Source organism: Rhinopithecus bieti, unplaced genomic scaffold (genome assembly GCF_001698545.2).
Source record: "Rhinopithecus bieti isolate Rb0 unplaced genomic scaffold, ASM169854v2 scaffold_37463, whole genome shotgun sequence".
NCBI classification, from domain to species: domain Eukaryota; kingdom Metazoa; phylum Chordata; class Mammalia; order Primates; family Cercopithecidae; genus Rhinopithecus; species Rhinopithecus bieti.
This window is the reverse complement of record NW_016815818.1, coordinates 1,201,421-1,219,859: the sequence shown is the minus strand read 5'-3', so window position 1 is coordinate 1,219,859 and position 18,439 is coordinate 1,201,421. Positions and strand designations below refer to the sequence as shown.

General features: G+C 48.1%; 1 long non-coding RNA gene across 1 annotated transcript in view; it reads right to left on the bottom strand.

The window, feature by feature from the left end:
* LOC108516399 (uncharacterized) overlaps nt 1–12,154 on the bottom strand; it is a 117,800-nt gene extending 105,646 nt beyond the window's left edge. Inside the window, exon 1 of the long non-coding RNA XR_001881809.1 lies at nt 11,935–12,154. This is a non-coding gene — a long non-coding RNA (uncharacterized LOC108516399). The remainder of the gene's footprint in view (nt 1–11,934) is intronic.
* Between the last annotated feature and the right edge of the window lie 6,285 nt (nt 12,155–18,439).

The following is an 18,439-nucleotide window of genomic DNA, read 5'->3' as shown; positions in this document are numbered from 1 at the left end:
CCAGGAGGATGTTCAGTGGGCACTGTGCGCTCAAGGAAGATGAGCCCAGCACAGATGTTGTCACAGAGGCACTCCTCATCAAGAAACTGGGTTCCAACCAGGTAAACGTGGTGTGTAGAGGGCATTCTAGGCAGAGAGGACCTCATGTGGATAAGCAGAGAGGCACAAAGGGGCACAGAAACCCAAAATCCTGCCGGGAAAGGCAGATGGTTCTGGGATCTGCCAATTTCAAAGAAAGCAGAAACTTTTGGGGTCTGGGAGGAGACAAGAGGCCCTGGGGGTCGCTTTCAGGCTGACCCTGCTGTGCCTAGCACTGGGTACTACACACAGCCAGTGCTTAATATGGGCATTTTTATTATAGATTGCCATTTCTAGGAAGTAAGGACTGGAATAAGCAATTTATTCTTACAAAGCCCCAGGCAGTGCCACACGCTGAGATGCATTTATTAAAGTCTTTTGAACAGAGAGGGAGGAGAGAGAATGGGAAAGTGAGGAGGGTGAGCTGAAGCAGGGGTTGCCCATCCTCACCTCCACAGCCTCCCTAATGCCCAGGATCATAGCACAGGGCCTAAGAGGGGAAGGTAGACAGGAGCTGTGGAAGATAAAGCAAAATGCACAGTGATGTCCTGAGTCCCATTCTACGGTCAAGCATGCCTAACATTTCCCTTAATATTCCCAACAATCCTGTGGGGTGAGATCATTATTATTCTTTAATAGATGGAGAAACTAAGGCTAAGACATGGTCATAGCTGGTCAGAGGGAGGAAGTGGCAAAGTAGACATTTGAGCTCAAATTCAATGTCCCTCCATTGTACCATCTTCCTCCAGATGCTGTGGTCTTGCTTAGACCACAGGGCAAACTGGGGAAGGGGAAGGCAGAGACGAGCACCAGTAGGGTGTCCCAGGAATATTCCTGCTATGGTTTGAACATTTGTCTCTTTCAAAACTCATGTTGAAATTTAATTGCCATTATGACTATATTGGGAGGCAGGGCCTTTAAGAGGTGTTGAGGTCATGAGTGTGCCACCTTAACCACGGGAGTGGGTTTGTTATTGCAGGAGTGGGTCCCAGTCCCTCTTGCTGTCTCTCTCTGGCCCTCTCTTTTGTCCTTCTGCCATGTGATGCCTCCTGCCATGTTGTGACAGAGCAAGAAGGCCCCTGCAAGACACCAGCACCTTAATCCTGGACTTCCCAGCCTCCACAACTGTGAGAAATAAATTCCTGTTTACTATAAATTACCCCATCTCAGTATTCTGTTACAGTAGCACAAAACAGATGAAGACACCTCCTGGCTGTTCTTTCTGTTCCCTGGACATCTCTAGGTAGAACCCCAGGAATTGGTGAGGTTCTTCTTCCTGAAGTCTGGGGTCCACAGTAGCCTCCTATTCCATTTCCACCCCGGTTTCTTGCTCCAATCTCATTTTACATTTTACATCTGGAAAGATAGCACTCACCCTTAGAAACAAAACAAAACAAAACCCTGGGACTTTCCCAGGCCTTGGCGTCCCTTCCCTCCCAGTAGTTGGAAGTCCTGGGTTCCAGTCCAGCCTGAACTTCAGTTTCCCCACTCAGTACTAAGAAACTCGGTAACCACTAAGGTCCCTTCAGCAGCCTACGAGCCTCTCCTTCACTCCTCAAACTTCTTTTCCTTTTGCTCCCTGTCCCGTCCCTCAAAACCCAGGGTTCCCCTTCTCCTGGTGAGTCAGCAGCAGCCTGAGCTTACCCATCATAGGTCCCCAAAAGTCCCAGGATAGGCCATCTTAATGGGGCAGGCTAGGACCAGGGCCTCTGTACAACCTAGCCAGGGCATGCTGGTCAGGGGATGTGGGGAGGCAGCACCATTCCTGATTCAAAGCCTAGTCCAATTGCTTCATTTGAGAGAGACCTCCAAGTGCAGTGGAAAGCACATAGTCTTTGGCATCATGCAGACCCAGGTCTGAATCCCGGTGGCTCTGCTTTCTAGCAGTGGAACAATGAATGTGTTGCTTGGCCTTTCTGAGCTCCAGTCCCTGATTCATCCTGACTCAGGGGGCTGGTGGAGGGTGACCACAGACAGTGCATGTGAAGCACTTGGCACAGGCCTGTCACACAGCAGAAACTATTCTCTGATGCCTCCTAGACTGGTATATTAGTAGGATTCCTAAAGTATAACACTTAACAGTCATGGGGATCACATGGCATACGGGAAGAGAAACTGCCAGCCATGCTCAGCTAGCCACCAAAGCTGAGTAGTTTCAGGATAAAACACACACCTTTCAGCATGGAAGGGCTCCCCCAGGAAGAGTCCCAGATAGGTCACTTTAATTTGATACACTTTTTAAAAAATTGGGTTTAAAGTCATAAAACAGCAACAGTGAACTTCTCCTGCCTCTGCAGGTACATGGTCCCAGGTGGGGAGTGGCGGCATTAATTAAATTCACCCAGTCTCCCCCACGAGACCAGGTGGTCTCAAGCCCAGACACCACCCACCGTGTGGTCTCCTGCACCAGGAAGTGGGTCCTCCCAAGTCCCAGCCTGGCAAAGGATCCACTTTATAGACCAGTCTCACAAGCACCCTGCCCTCCCCCAGATGCCCACCCCAACCTAGCCTAATTCGGTCCTAAGTATTCCTAAGGTGCCTTCCAATTTCCCGCTGTAATAAATGGCACAGAATGCAAATGGAGGTGGATGTGGGACACAGATGTTTGCACTAATTTAATTGAGGGAACACCTTGGATTAAACACTTTGCAAAACACTCACAAATAGGTTCAGTGCATTTGGTAATGAAAAGCCTCCCAGTCCCCTGGCACTTTGCTGAGGCTGCCTGGGGCTGGGAGTGGGAGGGCAATGGGGGGAGAGGCCCAGAACAGGCAAGACACAAGATGCCTCCAACTCAGGGGGAAGGCGAGGGAGCCAGGTACTTGGGAGGGTTTATAGCAGATTCTTTGCCAGCTGGGGCCAACCTCACTAAGAGACAGATCTGGAAGGGTTGGGGATAAGGGGAGGCAGCGTCTGCATCCCCAGGTGGAGAACTGCTCACCTCGAGAGGTCGGCAACAGGCAGATGCCTCTCCATTCTCAGGACGCAGCTCCAGCATGTAGGCCTCACTGCCCAGCTGGCTGAGGGCCAGGCACCCACCTACAGGGGACTGGGGTCCCCAGACCCTGTGACCCCGAGGAAGATCAGCCTCGCTGACATTTGGAGCATGAGGTTGGCTGGGAAATATCTCAGAAATGTGGGTGTGATTTGCAAGGCAGTACTGATCTCTCTGCAACAACTTCTTCCTTGCCTTCCCCTGTAGCTCAGGGTGCTTCAGAAGCTCCAGTTTTGTGCAGTTACCAAGCTGTGACCCTTTCCTTCATCTTTCATCCTTCCATCCATTCATCCAATTGGCTCTGGGGCTCCAGGGATGAGTGAAGCCCAGTACCTCCCCTGGCAGTGCACACTGGTAAGGGAGGCAGGCATTAAGAGTCCCAGGTACACTGTGATAGATTCCCTCATGGCAGTAAACTTGGTAACCTGGGTGCCTGGAAACAGTGCAGCAACTATGGCAGAAGAGGTGAAAAGACCAGTGGAGAAAAGGGCGAAAAGTGTCTTTGGCAGAGGGAACAGCATATGAAAAGACAGCAAGGCATGGAGTCCAGACAATGGCAGAGACTCAGGAAGGCCATTTCCATGGGCCCACTTCGGGGACAGGTGACTTAACTGGAGAGAGGCCACTTTCCCAGACTCATCCTCCCACCCCACGGACGGTCCACCAGGAAGGCGAGAGGGCAGGGGCCTCTGGGCTGAGCCTCCAAGCCCTGAAAGCTCCCACTGTTGGCCGAATCTAGAATCAGTTCCTATAACCATTGCTCCACAAGTCCCAGAGTTCAAATCAGGCCTAGAGGATTTTACATGCCTGAAAACAGAATCCCCAATTTTCAAACACAGTGATCACTTCAAGTGTAATAACCATTATAGTAATAACCTCTTATATTTGTGCAGTGCTTTATAGTTTATAACACACTTTCACATATCTCTTTTAATCCTCCACCAACAACCCTTCGAGAAAGAATAGGAAATATTATCATTCTTGCTTTCTAGATGAGAAAATCAAATCCCAAGGTCCCAGCTAAGTAAATAACAGAACCCAAGTCTGTCTGACACCAAAATGCACACTTGTTCAATCCTTCACTTATGCATTGCATTCACCGAGCATTTGTTGATCACCTACTGTGTGTCTAGAAACACTATAGGCTCAGTAGAGCATGATGGGGACGTTAGGATGACTGCAAGCCTAGATGAAGAGACAGGCCATGGACAGACGTGCCCCGACAAAGAACAACAAGCAGAGTACTAAAACTCAGAAGCCAAGAAGGAGACAAAGCCACTCTCCTGAAAGACCGCCTCGCTCACACACAACCCGCCCTCCCCTATCCCTGCCCCACATTGCACAGGAAGACCTGAGCCATTTCCCCTGGGCTACTCCATCCCCAGCATGGAATGCAGACTCCTCCACCCCCAACGTCCCCCCACTAGCTAGGCAGCAGTTCAGAACCAGTAACCAGAGGCCACCCTGCAGGGCCTGTGCACCACTCAGGCCCCTAGCACATGCACACACACACAGGCAGGTACACGCCGGCATCCCAGAACATGTATGAACCCTGGGGTCCTGGGGAGAGAGAGTAGGGCAAACTCCCAGAGCAGTTTAGCTTTCAGTAAGGATAGATGGGTGGATGAGCGGGTGGGGGCATGAACAGGGGAGACTGGGAAGTATAGGAGCTTTTACCTCCCTACAGGTAGATGCTCCTGGGGTTCCTCAGTGGGCCCAGTTACAGACCAATACTACCTTGTCCTCCGATGACAACAGGTGAGCCTCAGTTCCCTCTGCAAAAATAGTACCCACCTCACATGTGAGCATGTGCGAAATGAGACAGTGACACACCAAGCACAGGGCCCCCACATAGATGGGGAACAACAGATGCTCCTCCTTACCCTGTGAAATTAAGGTAATGAATGGATGGGCAGCTACCTCTTCATGGTCTCCGGAGAAATCAGTCTCCTGCCCCGCCCGCCCCCCCATCCCCTGCCACCTTCACCACTCATCCTGGAGCTTGGGGGCTTAACTGGAGAGTGCCTCTCCATCACTTCACCCTCTTCACCTTGAATCATACATTCATCCTTCATCCTTTCTCTCTCTTTGTGTTGTTGCTGTTGTTGTTGTTGTTGTTATTGTTTTTAATGAAGTTTCACTCTGTCGCCCAGGCTGGAGTGCAGTGGCGCGATCTCAGCTCACTGCAACCTCCGCCTCCGGGGTTCAAGCGATTCTCCTGCCTCAGCCTACTGAGTAAGTGGGATTCTAGGCACGCACCACCATGCCTGGCTAGTTTTTGTATTTTTAGTAGAGACGGGGTTTCACCACGTTGGTCAGGCTGGTCTCGAACTCCTGACCTCGTGATGGGCCCTCCTTGGCCTCCCAAAGTGCTGGGATTACAGGTGTGAGCCACCGCGCCAGGCCCATCCTTTCTCTTAATCAGTCTTGTTGGGTGCCTGTTATGGCCAGGAACGATTCAAGGTATTGGGATTGAAAGAAGAATGGCATTCAATGGTTCACTTGGATAGATAAGACTAATAATTGTGTTTGAGTCTTTTGATGGTCTACAGGCAAAGGAATACAGCAGCATAGGGATTGGGGAGGCAGGGAAGGCCTCTAAGGAGGAAGTCGCAGAGGAGATAAATGAGCAAGGGCTGCCCAGGCTGAGGACAGTCCAGATAAGCAGCATGTGCAAAGGCACTGAGGCATAAAAGCACACAGAGTATTCATCAGGGGAGATTGAGCAATCCGGCGTACTTGGGGTATCAGCTGTAGGAGTGTGCCTGTGCATCTGAGTGTCTGTATTTACAGGGATGGGGAGCAGCTGCAGGGTGAGAGATGAAGTTAGAAAAGTAGACCAGGGTTGAACTGTGGAGCTCATGGTCAGCCAGGCCAAGAAAGCTGAACTTCAACCTGTGGATAGCAAAGAACCACTGGAGGTGGTCCAGCATGGGGATGGCATGGATGCATATCACAGCAGCATTAATTAGGCTCCAGCTATTGCAAGCACAGTGCTAGGCTCCTCCAGATACAGGAGGCTCTCCTTGGCTAGCTCTGATGATAAATGAGTCTAACAAGGTATTTTCCTCTTTGATTCACGTAACTACCCCTGGAGAAATGGCTAGCTTTGGAGCAATTTTTCCTCTCTGAAGAGCCAGCTTGGCTGGCTAACTGTGAAGGCGAGAGGAGGGGATCCTATACCATCACAACACTCCCCCACAGCCAGGGATACTGGGAGCAGCGCTTGGAAGCCCGTCAGAACCTCCTTATAAGCCTCCCAGTTCTCCCTCTGAGGATTTGAGAAGAACCTGAGAATGGGTAATGGTGGAAGTGACACGCACCACAGAGAAAGAAAAAAGAGGGAAACCCTTTCGGGCTGGACAAGGATTTAGAACTGCATTTCAGTGGATGAAGAAAGGAGATTTGGGTGGTGGCAGCCACCTTGCAGCTTCCAATCTCTGCTCAAAGCCTCTTGCCCTGCTTGCAGCAAGAAAGGGTCTCTCTCCCTTTCCATCTCTTTTCTCTCCTGCCTCCCATCCCTCCTTCCCACCTACTCTCCAGAAAGGTTTATGGAGAAGACTCCAAATAGCCCCCTCTCCTACAGGCATAGTCACACCAACTGAAAGGAGATTTAATTAGCAAAATCTCGTTAGGCAAATGAAATTATCCGTAAGACAATACTCTTCTGGACAGGGGGTATGATTAAACAAAGCCATTAATTGAGAGAGTTGCCTTGGCGGCTCCCCGATGCATTCATCTCTGGGCCTGCTCCACTCGGCCTCCTTGGGCCAGGGGAACAGAGTCTGCCTCCTCCCCTGCCTGGTCCACCCCCTCCCCACTCCATCTCACTCTTCTGGGGTGCCTCCAGTTGGGGCTGCAGACCTCGGCATCTCATCAATCGGCCTCTCTGCCGCCAGATTCCTGCTAAAGTGCCTTGATTGCATAATGTCTATTTGCATAATGTAAATTGCAATCTCCTAGCTCAGGAGGCAGGAATCACAGAACAGCCATTATTTTTTACCACTCCACAAAAATTCCACATTTAGAAAGCAGATTTGCAGCTTGGAAAGCCTGAATCTGAATCCTCCAGAAATGCCATTAAATCACACCAATTAAGCCGGACCAGCGAAAAGCCCCTGTCACTGCTCTCTGCACACTCAAGGACTACCAGCCTAGATGGAGGCCATGAGAACCTGGAGGCTGGGGCCACGGAGCTGGGAGCAAAGCTGGAAGAGGCAGGAAATTCTGTTTTATAAACCTTAGCACACACCCTTCGAGCATAGGTTCCCATCAAGATCTGGTCGAGCAGGGTGGATCGAGTCTGTTGTTTTTACGCTCGTTGCCTGATTTCCTGTGGGCACACTGTTTGACAGTCTGTAGATGCAATCTACGGAGAAAAGAGAGTACGTGAAGAAGAAACCTCCACCTTTCCCAAAGGTAATGGGAAGATCCAAAGTGTTTCCCATGGGGTAAAACATCCACCCTTTCAGTGGTTCTTTAATGACCTTTTATGTCTCCTTTCAAGTCCCCTCCAGCCCGCTGAAAGAAAAAATGAAGACAAACCCTACTAGGCCAGACTGGCCTGGCTGGTTTCCGAGCTCTTTTTGAGAGCTGTTTCCTCACGGGTCACTGGGGTGAGGGGTGAGTTACGAGGTCTCTGGAAAGGGGGCACTCCCTTGGCCAGCCAGCCAGGATCCCAGCCTCTCTGCAGCAGGATACCTGGCTAGTGTTCTGTCTCTTTATTGCTCATTCAATATTCATCTGTCAAAGGGCAAGATGCTAATGTGTATTATTAAAATATCAATAGTTTATGAGTGAACTTTTATGGAGAGTACAGTTAAAGGCAAGATTCTTGACCATCTCTGTCAGAAGCAATGGAAAGGAATAGTCTTTCTTTCCAACTCCACTTTTTATGTATTTACTGGGTGAGTGAATGGCTGGAGCCTTAGTGAGTACCTATTGTATGCCAAGAATGGCTCCAGATACGTGCACATGCTGGATGGCAGTGAGTCCTCACAGCAGTCCTGAGAAGTATATACAACCCCATTTCCATTCCAGAGATGAGGAAGCCAAAGGCCAAAGAGATGTGCCCAGGATCACAGGGGAGCTAAGGCTGGGCTTCAAACCTGATCTTTGTACTTCAAATCCAACATTCTTTCCCAAGCTGGAGCCTTGAAAATCTAAATGATCTTTATGTTTGTTTCCATCTGTTTCCTTCACGTACCCAAATTAAATGTTAGCTTCCTGACCTAAGTTTCACAAAAGGGGACAGAACAGGAAACCATTCCGTACTTTCACCGAGACTCAACTCTATAAAGTAGGCCCACTTAGATATATCTAAACAAGTTCCCCAAATCTTATCTGCACATTTAGAATCTTAGGGATGAAGGTAACATTGGGGATGATGTCATCAGACACTTCCACGTCCGGAGGAGTAAACTGAGTATCACACAAGAAAACAGTATAAGTCTCAAGTATAGAGAATCCTCAGTTGAATTTCAACTCTGTTACTTCCTAGGGTATTCCTCTTGTTCTCTAAGCCTCCTCTCCTCTTCTGTAAGAGAGATAACAACAGCATCCCATAACATAGTGTGAGGGTTCAGTGAGAGAACACACCGTAAGTGCTTAGCATAATGCCTAGCATGTAGTAAGTGTCCAATAAGTGGAAGAATCCAAGACTCTCCCTCCAAACTCCAGCACTTTTTATCAAGACCAAGTCCACTCACCCCTCTCGTCCCTGCCCCCTCCCCTTTGGTATTAGCCATTCTCAGATCTCAGCCCTTTGGGGATACGGGCTGGTTGTTTCTAATCTTTGGTAGCTTGGGCTTTTTTCTATACCCTTAAGTCACAACAAGGCACCCAGGACACTCAGATCCTCTTCCAGGATTTAGCTGCATCTGGGTCAGAAAAATGGCAAAGGAAAGAAACTATAGTTCTTGAAGGGCACAGCCTCCCCAGGACATAATATGTGGCAGACGGGAAGGAAGGAGAGCAGGGGATGTGAGGTCAGCGAGGAGGGGCTGCCCCGAATTCCCCAGCTACAGCACAGCCCCTTAGAGCATCTTACATCCTAATCTTTGTGTGAAGCCTACCCCAGCTTGGAAGTCCATGGGGATGGAGGTCCAGGGAGCCCTGGATGTGAATGAAGGGCTCAAGGCTTGTGGAGTCCTAGCTCACAGTCTAGGACTCCTTCAGATCTGACACTTGAAGCTGTGGGTCACAGACTCAACTCAGTCTTGCTGAGATGGACCCTGAGGTCGAAGTTTCTACCAGCTGCAGGACCTGCTAACATCAGCATGGCCTGCCCAGGAAGGAATCCTTGCCTGGCCTCCGTGGGCCCTTTTGACTCAAACATTCTGTGAATTAAGGGACAGTTTAATTTATCTAAGGCAGGGGGTTCTTTAGCCTGTCTTTCTAGGGGAACAAATCACCCCAGAGAAGGGTTCCTTTTATTCTTTCTGGGAAATAGATGAGGCTGTGCTATGCCAGACCACTAACTTGATGAGTACTAATCGTGGTAGACTGTATTCTCTAAAGACAACTGCAACAAGATACATCCTATTCCTCATGCTGTTCTTTCAATGTGATGTTGATACTCCTTGGAGAGATGGAGTGGGGGGGGTATTTATGTTCCTTTCTCTTAAACCTAGGTGAACCTTTGCAATTGCCTCAGTTGAGAGAGTGCAGTGGCTGTGATGCTGCTTGCCTTCGAAAGGCAGGTAATAAAAGGCAGCACAGCTTCCACTTGCCTTTTGCTGTCTCTTGAATGCTCACCCTTGGAATTAAGCTGCCATATTGTGAGGAAGCTCAGGCTACATGGAGCTGTCACATGGGTCTGGCCAAGACAGTCCAGCCAATCTCTCAGCCAACAGCTAGCATCAAAGCCCAGAATGATGAGAGAACAAGCCTTTGGATGATTCCAGCATCTAGCTTTTGAGCTGCCCCCACTGAGATTCCATGGTGGCACCTCATGGCACAGAAACAAGCTGCCCCACCATGCCCTTTCCGAATTCCTGACCTGCAGAATAAATTATGTTAAGCCATTCTGTTATGGGTGATTTTTTACATAGCCTAGAAATGGGACACCACTGGAATTAACTTGGAATATTTGCTGTTTCCCTCTGAAATCCAGCCCTCACTGGCCTTGTCTCTGAAACTTTAGACTTTTAGACTCTTCCCTCCTCAACTGGTCCCTATCACCCTGAGCCTGCCTCCCCCTCTCCTCTTCTTCCTTTCCCTCCAAAAGACAGGATCCCCATGCCTGAGGCCACCCTGGTGAACCACTCCCTGCAAGGTCATTTGAATCTTTCCATTTCAGAGCCCTGAGACCTGAAGAAACCTGCGTTTCCTGGTTCCTCTCTGTAGGCCCAAGACTGTGTCCCTGCCAGGGAGCTTTCCTGGGTGTGGTGGCCAGAGCCGAGGTGCCCGGCTGACCTCAGGGATCGGGGGGATGCGCAGGCCTATTTTCCCCCACGCTCTCAGCTCTCATTAAGGTTCACGCTCAGCTTGCTCCTCATACTTGACTTATGAGGTCCCTCTAACCTCCCATGCAAGGAGACATCGATTCTCACAAAGGTCGTTATCTTCTAGTCTCTGCCCACCCCTGCCCTTCCTCCTAGGCAGGCTTTCCTGGAACAGGATGGAGGAAGGTACCCTTCCCCCTAAACCCCGGCCTGGAGATCTGACTGCTCCTGAGCAGGGCTGCAGAGGAGGTGCCCTGGGAGCCCAGGCCCGTCAATCACAGAGGCGACCGGTGCTGAATCGCAGGCCATTAGGCGGGAGGGCCGGCGCCCTGCTCACTCACCGGGCAGCCATCGGCAGGATGTTAGCCGATCACAGGGCGGCCATTCTTATGATTTATTCAAATACTCATTACAGTCAATCTATTTTTACACAGAGGTGAAGATGTGCGCTGATAACGGTTAATCATTTATAATTCCATGGACTGGTTGGAAGCCAATGTACTATCAAAGTCGTGGCAGCAGCAGCTCAGCCTCAGGTAGCCCCATAAGGAGGGTGGGAAAACTATGCCCGCTCAGGGCAACTCAGTCATCCAGGTAACCCTTACTAAAGAGCGAGTAGGCTGAGGGTGCAGTGGGCAGACTGAGAAGTAGGAATCCCAGACTTTACCCGCCAGGAGCTCACGGCCTCGCTGGAGAGGGCATAGTAATGTGACAGCCAGAGGTGGGGACGGATGCAGGGGACACAGGAAGGGGCAGCATGTGTGAATGCTGCGGAATTTCAGACAGTGAAGAGATGGCTTCCAGCTGGCATTACCAAGGAAGGCTCCATGGAGGAGGCTGGACTTAGGCCGGGTCCTACAGGTGGGTAGACTTTTGCCAAGTGGGGAGAACCAATATGAGCAAATAAGCCTAAGTAAGAGGTCAAGCTATTACTGGGCTGATGGAAGGGAAGCGGTCAGCAGCATTTCCTTTTCCCTCCCTCATGCCTCCCCAGAAATAACCAGATGTAAAAGCAAGTGCAGGCTATAAACTTGGCCCAGTTTGAGGACTGATGTTGCCACTTCCTCCCCTCACTGCCTCCCAAGCTTAGCCCACAGGCAATAGTGGCTGGGGTCTGGGTCGGCCTTGCAGACTCAACAGCTTCCTTCTCCGGCACTCATGACACATGTAACACATCGAGTCCACCTTAATGCACAATCAATATAGTCTAATTAAATAGAATGTCATATTACAGGGCCTCTTTGTCACATTCAGACATAATCTAATTAGAGTTCCACTGTATTTTACATTCTGACTAGCTCTTTGTTGAGTGTTTCTCTTGCACAATGCATGGCTGTTAAAGATCAGGTTCAGGGCTGGTCTTTAACCCCTAACCTTATTGAGTCAGCATGGAAAACGCCAATCAAAGTTACTTACAGTTCACAGCCCCTTTTCTAGTGAGCGGCATGGAGGATAGAAAGCCTCAGAAGTCCTGCTCCAGACTTCACCTGCCAATGAAAGAAAACATCTTTATAGACTGTGTAAGATGCTGCAGAAGTGAAAGCCGGGGTGGGGATGGGGGTAAACCCAGAGGTGGGTTTGGCTCAGGAAAAACACCAGGGCTGGCAGCCATGTGCCCGCAGTGCTGAGTGAGAAAGCTTCCTAGCAAGGGACTCCTGTTGCAAAACCATTATTGTTTAGAGACCTAATCAGGGCAGTGAGAGGTTCATGCCCTCCTCTACTTGCTTGGTGCCTCCATTTCTTAGGACTTGTATTTCCCTTCCCTATAGGACTACCAGAGGAGAGAAAAGGCTCATGGTTGTCAAGTGCCCTGAACTGACCAAGGTAATAATCATTTACGGGTGCCTCCTACCTATTGGAATACCCCATGCAGGGGAACAGAGCAGAAAGGCTCCTATGAAACTTTGCAATCTAGACAGGGAAGGCTGCAAAAAGCAAGCAAGCAACAACACTGACCCTGTTGTCTCCTGCAGGAATATGAAAGTCTTGCTGCAGATGAGAACTTGCAAGTAAAGGTGAAGAGTCCAATAGGGCAGGAAGAAAAATGTACATGGAGAAGAATGATGGGGCAGGACTGGAAAGATAAAAAAATCTGCCTGCTTTTAATTCTGTTTCTGGAGTAAAACAATTTTGTAAAAATAAAAACCGTCAACACATATTTATCAGTTGTCTGCTCTGTGATCTACACATGCTGAAGCAGCAGAAATAAAATCTATGGGTTCTATTATAAAAGCACTGCCTCCACATTGCTGGGGAAGGGAGATCACCCACATAAAAGAACCCCCAATAAGGCCAGACTGTATATGAAGTTATGCTAAAGTGTACAGAAGCGATACCTATTCTCTCTCCACAGAGACACGAAGTCTGCAAGAGTTGCGGCACTCAAGGGGTTTTCATGAGGAGGTGGAATTTGAATGGTGTCTTGGCGGAGTGGACAGACAAGAATTGGCTGGTGGGAGGGAGGGAGAGGGCATTCCAAAGAAGGGGGCTATCTGAGCAAGGGCCAAGGGGCAGAAGAGCATGGATGGTCCTGGGATGATGCAGAGACTTGTCTGCCTGAAAGACACTAGAGGAGAGAATAATGCCAGCTCAGCAAGGTGGGGCCAGAGCATTCAGAGGTTTCAGTGTCAGGCAATAGAGGGCAGGCTAGCCTGCGGGATCACAGAGACATTGAAGGTTGTTCAACAAGGACTTGACATAATGTAAACCCTCACATGTCCCCGCCCTCTTTAGTACTTTCCCTTTAATTAAGACAAGCAAGCCTTTTTGGAAGAAGGTGGAATTTCAGTTAGAAGATTCAGGGATGGGGTGTAGTGAGATGTGCTGAGGAAACCAAATTGACTCTCTTGTTCATGATGACTTCCTTGAGGCAAAGGCATTTCCTCCGGGGCTGTCTCCTTACACCTGCATGATCAAGACTCATAGCTCATGGACGTGCCTCAGAGGCAGGACCAGACCACTGGACTACAAACCATTGAGGAAAAGGACCATATGTTCTGCATCTTTATATCCCCAGAACCTAGCAGAGTGCCCAGGATGCGCTGGGTTCTCAATAAATATCTGCTGAAATGTTGAATGGTGGACTCTTATCATTCCAACCAGAGTCCACCACCAGCACCTCAGAACCAACCCTTGCCTGGCAATGGGTTCCAACTTGTATTATTCTAAACTACTTACATATTACTACTGAGCATGATATGAACTTGGCACATGAAGTCTCTAGATTAAATTACATGGAGCTGTATGTTCTATCCCTGACCTCTGGGACTGTCCGTCTGAGACACCTGTGACTTGAAAGAAGAGATGGCAGACTTTCCAGGTGCACATGATGCAAAGCTGAGAAAAGCAGCTACTGTGCTGAAGGGATAGATTCAAGATTGTTAGAAAACTTTTAGCAAGCTGAAAGAACAGGCCAAAAGTGAAAAGTCCATTTTTCCCTTACCAGTTTTTATTTCTTGCATAATAACATCATGACAACTACAAATGAAATAATTTTGAAAATAAAGAAAAAATGCCCACAATCTCATTACTCTAAGCCATAAAATTAGTATATCCTATGTCCACATGCAAATCCACTTTTTTTTTTACAGACTCTTTTGTAGAAAAGACTTGACAGGAATATATATACCAAATCCCACTCTTACATTTAAAACATGTATTGAAAAAAAAAAAAAAAAAAACAGAATGGGGTGACCCAGTTTGAAAAAAAAAAAAAAAAGACTTGGATTATTTGATTTAAATCCAAGCTCAAAATGAGCCCAGGGCATGATATTGTTGCCAAACTCACTAAATGTGATCATAGCTTGCAGTAATAGCCATATGGTACCCAACTGAGGGTTGAATGATCTCCACTCTGAACTTCCCAGTTTGTATTAGTTCTATATGTAGTTTTAGCATCATATTTTAAGAACTTTGACAATGATGAGTAGAAAAGAGAGGAGAGAGAAGATGTCTAGTGGTTAAATTGTGGGTTAGAAGTCTAGTGGTTCAAAGGATAGGCTCTGGGATCACACTGGACAGGTTTCGATTCTGGTTTGACCATGGGCAAATTACTTAATGCCTCCGTGCCTGTTTTTCATCTATAAAATAGGGCTAATGCTAACTCCTCCTCTGAGGGTGGTGGTGAGGATGAATTACTTAATATACTGGAAGGTTCTTAGAACACTGCCTCATACAAAATAAACACTCGCTGAATGTTAGCTATCTTTCCTGTTGTGGCTATTTTCAGTATTAATTAGGAGGCCATGAGGCAGAAGATAATGGAGAAAAAACTAGAGATGTATCTTCCTTGTCCCTTTCTAAAATTATCCACTGGTCCTTGCTCTAGTGACTAAAGCAATACAATCCTTCTCCCACATGGTATTCCTCCAAATATTTGAAGAAACTATGTGAGACGGGGACTGTGTTGCTCTAGAGGATAGGATTAGGACTAAGTTTAGATGTTAGCAGAAGCCAATCTGCAGTTCAACACAGGAAAGAATTCTCTGGCAATGAGAACCATCCAGAAATGAGCGAGGCTTCCTTGGAAGGTAGTGAACTCCCAACACTGAGAGGAGAATCCTGCACTGGGTGAGAAACTGCTCAAAGCATGTTTCCCCGATTTGGGTTTCAGCCATCAGTAAAGTGTTGAACAGCATTCGAAGACTGATAGTGTTGACACACTTGTATTTTGATAAAATATTAATAGCATCTTCTCTCACCATCATTTCATGAAATAATTCAACTCCCCCCAAAATAAAGACTGCAAAATCTCACAATAAAGAGCCATCCTTTGAGAAATACAGCATCATTTTTTCTCTCTCTCCACACACACACCTGTGTGTGTAGGCACATGCAGTCTCTACGCACTGTACTTATGTTTCACTCATCAGTACGCACCACTGAAAAGGTCTTCCTGGACTGGCACTACCCCATGGATGCCTGTTGGGGAACCATCCATGTGCCTGATGTTTTAGGGCCTTCCAAAGCCAGCTGTCTGTGATCCACGCAGGCAAATAATCATGGCAAAGTCTTTCAACTGTGCAATAATGCAACCAGAATTTGAACTCAGGCTTGTCTTATTCATCGTGAAAATAAAATGGAATCATAAATGAGATTGGCAATTCACATTTATAGATATGAGTGAATTTATGAAATGGTAAATGAGGAAGGAGTTGAATGGTCATGCTTATTTGGAAAAGAGGTGGGGAGAGGGATAGAAGAAAGTTTCCCATAGGAGGTAGCGTGATAGAACTTATCTCTGCATCCTCAAGGATAGCTGTGCAGGCATCTATGAAGCATACCCAGGTAAAGAGGAAGATGAGCTGGGGGTTTAGCAAAGCCATAGGTCTGACACAGAGAACACCAGACCGGGGGCCAGCCAGACATGGGTGCATGCCCTGACTCTATTATTAACTTACTGTTTGATCTTGGACAAGGAACTTTAATCATTGTATGCCTCCGTTTCCTCATCCGCAAAGTGATAGAGTTAAACTATTAGATCTTTGAAAAAAAAAAAAAAACTCCATCTGACAATCTCTGAGAATGCCCAAACTAACCCTTCAGGGAGGGCGCTAAGTCTCTTGCTAGCACGGTATATCATTGAGGTTAAGAGTAAAGATGCTGGAGTCAGTTTCAGGTTCAAGCCAGAGCCCATCATTTACCTAACCCTAGCTTCTATGAACCTCAATTTTCTCATCTTTAAAAGCGTGCTAACAGTAGCACCTTTAAATGAGATGGTGCGTGAACAGCATTTTGTGCAATGCCTAGGACATATTTATAACTTAATTAAGAAATGGCTGCAACTGAATAGGAAAAAGAGAGAAAAATCCAGAAGACTGAGGACTTCTGCATTCATCCTGCTGCCCATGACAAGTTTTCCTATTCTTTCCCAAGCCAGACTTTGGGGATGGGGACCAAATTGTGACAACTCCTTCTTGAACACCAAGAGTCTCTCTGGATGCTCCTGTCCTCTGCAAAGCCCTCTGTAGGCCTATAAGCCAAGCTTCCAAAAGAGAAACAAAACTTGGGTGGAAAAATCTGACTGAGATAGGCCATTCCAGGAGCAAACACCTGATGGACCATTTGTCCCTCCAACAGCATATCCACAGTTCCCACCGTATCTCACTGAGTCCCTGCTCTGTTCCACCTCTATACCCTCATCACCTGACAACGTTTTGCGGTTGCTCACACTTGTTCCATGAGGTTGTCAGTCAGGCACTGTGGACCCTGACCGGCAGGCCCTAAACGACACAATAGCTGCGTAATTAAATAGATATAATTACCTAGTGCTAACTTCTTGGCTCTGAGACTCTTATGTATCCAGCACTGAGGGTACTACACAGCTTTCCACAAAGCCCAGTGGGCCTGGATGCTAATTCCACACTAGTCCTCAACCCCATGGACCACAGGCAGTGCTGGGCACCCAGTTGCAAAGGACCTGGAAAGGGTTCCTCTGTGACACTCCTCAGGCCCTGCCCAGGCCAAGTCTCAACTCTTGGGCCTGGACCTGTCAGTATAAGTATGAACATGAAGTCCTTTTAGGAATGTTGGCACTGGTGGGTTAACCCTAATATTTATCCCATATGGGAGAAAGAACTGGACACGCTTATGACCTTTCTATACTAGACAGAAGCAAGCAATTTACCCTCCAAGCCTGGGATGGAAAGTCTCACGAACACTGAGTGGTGTGGGCTCACAGAGTGGCCTGGTCTCAGCAGAGGTAAACCCTCGAGCATGAAGGTGGGCCTGCTCACAGGTGAGCCTCCCTAGCCCCATGGACATCCTCTGTGCTGCTAAAACACCAAGACCCAAGACTTGCTAATTCTCCCTCACAAGCATCACTGCTCTTCTACCCATCCCATTGGCATTAACCCAACTCTCTTTGTCTCCAGACTCAATCTGTTTTTGCCCATCCACCCTACCACCCCTGCCCTGGGAATCTTTCTAAAACACAATTTCGATCATGTCCACGTCTCCTTTAATACCCTTCCACGACTCCTCGTTGCAGAGGTCACCAACTAGCAGCACCAAGGTTAACTCTTGACTGTCCAGTGTTTTTATAAATTCTGCCAACATCTAAACCTTGTGAAATTTCACATTTAGGAATCTGGATTCCTAACTTTTCTCCAGAAATTGTATGGCCTAACCATGCCAATTCTGCATTTCCACGTGTCAATCATTGGACGACGTAGAGTATCAGCTGCCTCCTTTTAACTGGGCACATGTCCTCCTGTTTGCCCCATAGAGGGAAGACAGGTGTTGCCCCGGAAGTCTCGGGGCCAGACACCTAGAGGCTGATTCATGCTGCCTGCTGAGCAGTATCGGGTTCAAGATGATAGCATGGGGGTGGTGGGGGTGTTGCATTATGTTCTCAGCTGTGCCGTACTCAGCTGCAGGCTGGAGGAGGAGGGCCAGGAAATGCCAGCACCGCTCCCACATGGACCCACCAGGTGTCTCTTCCTCTCACCTGGGCAACTCCTCCACTCCTAGTTGGGGAAGAGGTGGGAAAAAGTCTTACTGCAGTTTCCCAGGAATGCCAGTGGCCAGAAGGCAGGTGCTGAAGGCCTCCCTTCATTGCAGACACGTTCCCCACCCCCAACTCTGTAGCGGTTGCACCCCCTCCCTTTATTTCCATCCCACTCCTCCTATCAAAGCCCTAACAGCACATATTTTGTTAATTGTACAAACCTAATGGGGGAATGCATTGGCAAAAAAGGGTAATGGCCATCAGACCAGCAATAAAACAAAATTAATGGCCCATAGGAAGAAATCATGTCCACTTAATCCTGGCTCTGGAACTCTAATAGAATAATGGAATACCAACCGAGGGTTTTTTCTCTCTATGCAGATTGCTTACACCATGTTAATCACTTGCAAAGCAGGCCACATACCACTCCAGCTCACATGACCCTCCAGGGAAAGTAGCAGACCAGAAACATTC